The sequence below is a fragment of the Cryptomeria japonica genome, chromosome 10 (assembly GCF_030272615.1).
Source record: "Cryptomeria japonica chromosome 10, Sugi_1.0, whole genome shotgun sequence".
Taxonomy (NCBI): Eukaryota; Viridiplantae; Streptophyta; class Pinopsida; order Cupressales; family Cupressaceae; genus Cryptomeria; species Cryptomeria japonica.
The window spans coordinates 882340866-882348575 of record NC_081414.1 but is presented as its reverse complement, the minus strand read 5'-3'; positions in this window follow the sequence as shown (position 1 = coordinate 882348575).

The following is a 7710-nucleotide window of genomic DNA, read 5'->3' as shown; positions in this document are numbered from 1 at the left end:
GACATGGAATTAGCAGTAAAATGTCGAGACGGCGCTGTCCTACAAATTTGAGCAAAAGTTGACAGGACGATGGCGCCCGGCGTGCACACGGTCCTTCGAAAAATCCGCGAAATGAAGGGGGATCTGTTCGTCTCTGCACAAGGATTCCAAATCTTCAATTACAGCCACGTACCTGCAACCTACACACATAAAAGAGAGGACGATTGGGGGGTTAGGGATTAGGGGTTTTCCCTTAGGTCAAACCCTGGTTTTGGAATTAACCAAGAAATGAGAATGTTGTAAATGTAAATGATTGTAATGTAAAACAAGTACTAGTACCTTATTGTAAGAATGTTTGTATTCTTACATGCGAAGGTGTAGATGTTGTTGTATGTTGTATGTTGTATGTGATCTCCTCTTCAATGGTTGAATCCTTGACTTGAATGCAACACTTAGCCTTGAATGGAGACTTAGAATGCTCAATTGCTTGAAGGAATGCTTGAATGCTCGAATGTTTGAGTATCGCTTCCGCCTTTTTCCCATCTTCCCAAAATGGGAGAGGAAATGTAGTTTATATACTTGTCAATTAGGGTTAAAAGACTGATTTTTCCGACCTTAGGCCGACCAGGAAAGATTATTTTCCAATTTGCAAACTAAAAGACCCGAAGCCCCATAAGAGATCGGGCCCAAAATAGGGCCAGGGACCAGGGCGCTGGGCGCTAGGGACCAGAGCGCTGGGCGCCATGGTCCTGGGGGACCAGGGTGTTAGGTGCCCTATTCCTGAAGGACCAGGGCACTGGGTGCCATGGTCCCACCTCCCAGGATAGCAGGGTGCAAGGAGGATCAGGCCAGGGTGCTGAAAAATGCAGTTTTTGATGTCATGAACAAGTTTCAGGGTCTCCATTCAGGTTCTGTGTTGCGTCGCCATCGTGAAGACCCAAATGCGGTCAAAATTGCAAGTGTCGCAATTTTAGGATGCTACATTTACCCCCACTTTAGCGGGAGTATAAGCGTACGCTCATACTTTCGGTAAAGTACAAGGAAACAACATTGAAAGACTTTCACCATGTCAAGGAGGCAAGACACACCAAGCCCCCAGTGGACTAAGGATCTTACGACATCGATTGACAAAGTAAAAGGGAAGATCACGAGGGAGAACCATGACTATCAGTAGTAAGGTTCCCTCACTATGAGTCATGCAAGAAAAATACCTAAAATTTTCAACGCAAAGCTAAGTTCGCCAAGAAATTTTCAAGTATCCTAAAGGGATAGACGGGGTGTATGCCCCCCTATGTTAAAGCGATCGCACACACCTCAATGGGGGTGATTTCTTTAAGGTAGTGATACACATAAGAAATGAGAAGGGAAAGGAGCACGTTATCACAAAGATTTAGCCCCCAAGTGTGAGATAAACCCAAGGATAATAGACACAAAACACAAAGCACGAGGCAACTTCGCTTTCCTCGGGGTCAGTATGCTGTATGATAATTCATGTATATCATATGTATGTATGCATAATTGTTCTTCATTCCCCAATCAAGGAAGGTCACCTAGAAGAAGGGAACACATGTGTTTTTTGAGTCAACATGAGAGAGACCAAAAGAGATCTCAATGCTTTGCATCGTCCTCAAGTAGACAACACTAAAGACAACAAATAGAAGAATGAGAATAACACATAGAAGAAGTAACAACAGAGAGGAGGAGAGAGTCTGCTATGCTAATGAAACTAGTCTAGCACGTCATCTACCCCCCGATCTTGCTGATCAATGTTTCGGGAAGGCAGGAAACACGCTAGAGGAGGAACATTCAACACAGCAGATGGAGCTATCACAAGATCCAAACAAGGGCTATGTTCATGTTCCAAGCCACGTTGTTCTTGTCTAGGAGCTAGGATAAGTGCTTTAGAAAATTCGTTAGATAAATGGTTATCAATATCAACAAGTTCATATTCACTATTAGAAGCAAGAGGAGTAACATTTTCATCATGAATAACATTTTCATCTATATCATCATCAAGATTTATAAAAATAGGATCTTTGACTCGCATAGGATCAAGACCATCATGCATCTTATGTTTAGGAGATTTTGGAGAAAATGGAATAATGCTTGTTGAAGGTGTTTTTGGAGATTGCAAAGTTTGAGAAGCAGCTGCCTGAGCTCTAAGATGACGCTTTCATCGGCGTTCACGTGCAGAATGATTTCATCTAGTCTTAGTAGGGAGTTGAGAAGATTGAGGAGGAGGAATGTTCTCATCCTTATCACTTGGGTGTTTAGGTTGTGGTCTCTTAGGCTGGATAATAGGAGAAGAGGAAGGTCTCTTCTCTCCATAAGAGGAAGGAGGAGGAACTGCTCCATATAAAGGAGGAATATTTGGTTTAGGAAGGAGACTAGGTCCATCATGATGAGGAGGTATAGGTCTACTTTTAGAAAGTTTATTAGACATAGACATAGTCACATCCATAGGAATGGGTTGGGAATCTTCTTAAGGAAAGACATTAGTTTTATCTTTCAAAGGAAGAACTTCCTTCTCAAGAACGATAGGAATATCAAGTTTGGGTGTTCTAGGTTCACTTAGAGATAGGATCATATCTATTTTCCACTTTTGATAAGATTTTAAAAGATGATCACTTCGCGGAGGAAGAGATTGGAATTGTTTAGGCCAAAAATAATCAATAGGAACACTAGAAGTTCTTTCAGCTGGTTTAAAGAGACTATGATTGACAGTAACAACTTCACCATTATGGGGAAATTTCAAACATTTATGAATAGGAGAAGCAATAGCTTTCATGGAAGATAGCCAAGGATAGCCTAGCTTCACACGAAATTGTTCGGATGAAGGAATAATAGCAAAGTTCACATCAAGGGATTTGTTATGGACCTCAATAGGTAATGTAATAGAACCAATTGCAGGAGAAGAAAATGCATCAAATAATTTCACAATCACATCTATTTTGTCATAGATTACTTGATTCAATTGTAAAGTAAAAAGAAATTCCTCAGTAATAACATTAACCATGCACGAAGAATCAATAAGCACTCCACGACAAGGTGTATTCTTGACTTTTGCAACTATGTATAAAGGACCATCAGGTGCCCTGATAGTTTCACTAGAATCAAATGTGATGGAAGGTTCTTTAGGGTTTTCTTGCTGCTCTACAAAGTTAATCACATTCGGAGTCATAGACACAAGACCATCAGATGAGAAAGAGGAATCATTAGTCTCAATCACATTAGAGGTATGAGAAGGTAATGGATCAGTAAAAATATTAAGATTTTGGCTAGGAGGAGCTACAGATGTATTGCCTTTATCATTCACTCCTGAAACAGAGATAGTATTATTATCAATCAAATCTTGAATTTTACCCTTTAAAGCAAAACATTTTTCAGTATCATGCCCAGGTTGACGATGAAATTGACAAAAAGATTTGTTATCAAAATAGGGTGAATTAATCTTTGTAGGATCGATTTTCTTTATAGGAGGGAGAGTAAGCACATTTTGTTCCAATAACTTATTCATAATACTATGCAATGATTCATTCAAAGGAGTAAACTTTCTTTCTTTCTTGAAAAACTTAGAAATAGGAGGCACACCTGATGCTGCATTCACATTGTTGTTGATGATGTTTTCATTGAATTTAATGGACTCTCTGTTCGGTTTAAACTTCCCAAATGGTTGTTGACTACTATCACCCTTATCACTCGGAGCCATAGGATTTGCTTGTTCCATTTGACTCACAGTCAGTTGATAATTGTGAAGAGTTGCACACAACTGTTGGAAAGAAGTAAACTTAGAAAACAGGAGTTTGTCTCGAATATCTTTTTGTAAATTAGAAATAAAGATTCTTTGAATATCATTGTCAGGCACTGGAAAAGAAATTTGAGCATAGAAATGTTTATATCTACCAATGAAATCAGTCAATTTTTCTTTAACACCTTGTTTACAATGCATTAAATCAATCAAAGTAACTTTAGGACTTATATTGTTTTGAAATTGTTGAATAAAAGCATTTGCAAGTTGTTCGAAAGAAGTAATAGAATAAGAAGGCAACAAGCAATACCATTGTAGGGCTTTTTCTCTTAATGTTCTAGTAAACAGTTTTGCAAGCAACCTTTGGTCATAAGAAAAATCGGTACATATTGTTTGAAAAGTCTTGACATGTGTTAGAGGATCACCTTTACCATTATAAAGCTCCAAATGCAGGATTTCAACATGCTTAGGAGGGATAGCTCGAACAATGTCAAGAGAAAGTGGGCTCGCAACATCAAATGTGGGCACACTAAACTTAGATTGATTCATAGAGGCAATTTGTTGCTGTAAAGAAGAGACAGTTTGTGCAAGATTGTTAATGATCGCTTCAGTCGAAGAATTCATATTAGACGTGTTAGATTGAGATGGAGGTATTGATTGAGAGTAAGGTGGCGGGACACTATGATAGTTAGTCATAGGAGATGATTGGAAAGGAGGAACACTACAAGGAGGAATGGAATGGTTAAATGAATTGCCCCCTTGTGTCAGGTTCATTTGTGGAGATGTAATAGGAACACTCATTGAAGGAATGAATGAAGAAGTCGGATTGAATGAAGGAAGAGGGTTAATTGAAGAAGGATTGCCCCCATGACTGGTGATCATAGGCGGAATATCTTATATAGAAGTAGTCATTATGTTTGATGTAAAGGTAGGTATGCTAGCAATAGAAGTTGTCAAAGGAATAGAATGATTGACTTGAGTAGGAGGTTGTGTATAACCCAAAGTTTCAGCACAACTCTTCATAGGCATCACATTCGAATCCACAATGTGTGCAATACCACGCAAAATATCAATTCCATTCTTATCACTTTGAACCATACGTTTTAGACCCTCAATTAATGGAAGAGCTTGACTATCAGGATACTCTTGAGACATCCATTGCTGAAAATCATCAAATTGGTTATCCAATTTCGAAAGTTGTTCTACAGAAACCTCATGGAGAGCTTCTTCATCATTTGGAGGATTAGACAAATTACCCATGTCCTCGTTAAAAAGGCTATTCAAATTAGGTTCCATCTCCTCGGTAATTAAACCTCGGAAAGACTTAATTCTAAGGCTTCGTCTAACGGGAATAGTGTAAGTAGGGCTTATTGTTGTAAAACTCATGCACTAGATAGGGAGAGAAGATTTTGAATTTAGAGGTAGCAAATTTCAATAAAATCAGCCAATCTCCTAGATTTAAGCTGTTAAATGCAATCACGACCATCTCCCAAAATTTTGAAAAAAATGTCAGGGACCATGGCGCTCGGAGTGCACACGGTCCTCGCAACTTTTTTTTAAATTTGCAGGGATAAAAGTTATGATGATTTTAAAGCTAATCTGAAAAAATTGAGTGATTTTATGATCTGTAGATAGGCCAAATTAAAGTTGCAATCTCAAAATTGAACCCTACCAAGATTGTTGAAAAATGCAAACTTTGAATTTTGAAAAAGAGAGGGAAACTGAAATTTTGAATTTTATGATTTTAGAGGGAATACCAAAAGCAATGCAAGTTTTGAATTTTAAAAGTTGACTCAATTTCACGCAAAATTCAATTTTGAAAGCGGAAATCAAAGTTGGTGTAATTAAACACTTAATTTCAAAAGTCACAAATTGCAAGAATTTGAATGAAGCACTGAAATTTTGAATGAATGTCGACACACTTTTTAGATTTAGGACAATAAGAACACAATTTTGACACAAAATTTTAATTTCAACAATTTTTGAATGATTAGGAGCCTTAATCCAAGCAATCACTAGATCAATTTTGACTTTAATTTTGAAAGTGTTAGAATTGATGAAATTAGCCAAAATTCTGGATTTTAGCAGAAAAATACAGTAAGATCTAACTCCCAAAATTTTGGAAAAAATGTCTGGGACGATGGCACTCGGGGTGCACACGATCCTCGCAACTTTTTTCCAAATTTTCAGGGATGAAAGATATTATGATTTTGTTGCGGAATCCAAAGTTACAGCCGATTTGGAGATGTTTTGATCAGTGAAATTGTCGGTCAAAGGTTGAATCAAGAGGGTTTTAAAAATTAGGGTTTTGACACTTAACCACTTAATTTTCAGAATTAAAGCACAAATATGAATTGACAATTTGTAATAGAAGGGTAGATCTGAAACAAGCATTAACAATTAAACATTTCGCAAGCTCAATTACTAAAAAAAAAATTTAGGGTTTTTATGCAATCAACCTCTAAAATTTGCAAAAGATCAAACATGGAAATGTAATCAAGGCATCCAATTTTCAGATCTAACCATGAATAATCAGAAAGGATTTTCACGTCGGGTTCACCAAAATGTAAAGTGGAAAATCGCGAGCGAACCCCAAGTGTTCCCCCCACCACTCCAAGGAGAGGGGAAGGAGGTCACTAGGGTTGACGGTTTTCACTTAGGGGAGACTTTACATTCAAAAGATGGGTTGAAACCCTCAAGATCCAATCCCACACAATGCGAGATTGGATTCTAAATGAGTTTCAAGGGTTAAGACAGCAAGGCTACCCTCTTTTGTAAAGAATGTAGATAGAAGGATTAAGCTAGGAATGCATGAGAAGTGAGAACGATTCACTTATAAACAGAGATAGGAATATAGGATGAAGCTGCGGACCTGGAATTAGTAGTAAAATGTCGAGATGGCGCTGTCCTGCAAATTTGAGCAAAAGTTGATAGGACGATGGCGCCCGGCGTGCACACGGTCCTCCGAAAAATCCGCGAAACGAAGGGGGATCTGTTCGTCTCTGCACAAGGATTCCAGATCTTCAATTATAGCCGCATACCTACAACCTACACACATAAAAGAGAGGACGATTGGGGGGTTAGGGATTAGGGGTTTTCCCTTAGGTCAAACCCCAGTTTTGGAATTAACCAAGAAATGAGAATGCTGTAAATGTAAATGATTGTAATGTAAAACAAGTACTAGTACCTTGTTGTAAGAATGTTTGTATTCTTACATGCGAAGGTGTAGATGTTGTTGTATGTTGTATGTTGTATGTTGTATGTGATCTCCTCTTCAATGGTTGAATCCTTGACTTGAATGCAACACTTAGCCTTGAATGGAGACTTAGAATGCTCAATTGCTTGAAGGAATGCTTGAATGTTTGAGTATCGCTTCGGCCTTTTTCCCATCTTCCCAAAATGGGAGAGGAAATGTAGTTTATATACTTGTCAATTAGGGTTAAAAGACTGATTTTTCTGACCTTAGGCCGACCGGGAAAGATTATTTTCCAATTTGCAAACTAAAAGACCCGAAGCCCCATAAGAGATTGGGCCCAAAATAGGGCCAGGGACCAGGGCGTTGGGCGCCATGGTCCTGGGGGACCAGGGCGCTGGGCACCATGGTCCCACCTCCCGGGATAGCAAGGTGCAAGGAGGATCAGGCCAGGGTGCTGAAAAATGCAGTTTTTGATGTCATGAACAAGTTTCGGGGTCTCCATTCAGGTTCCGTGTTGCATCGCCATCGTGAAGACCCAAATGCGGTTGAAATTGCAAGTGTCACAATTTTAGGATGCTACACCCCTTACAGGATTTCCATGTACAAATATCTGTGTTATGTGTTGTGGATGTTATTGCCTTTTTGTTTCATATATTAAACTTTACTGGTACTACAATTAACTGATAAAACTGTCTATCGACATTAAAGTTTTGTTTACCAATATTAAGCATTAAGTTTGGTTAAGTTAGTTTTGGTTTGAAATTAATAGACAACTGATTCACCCTCC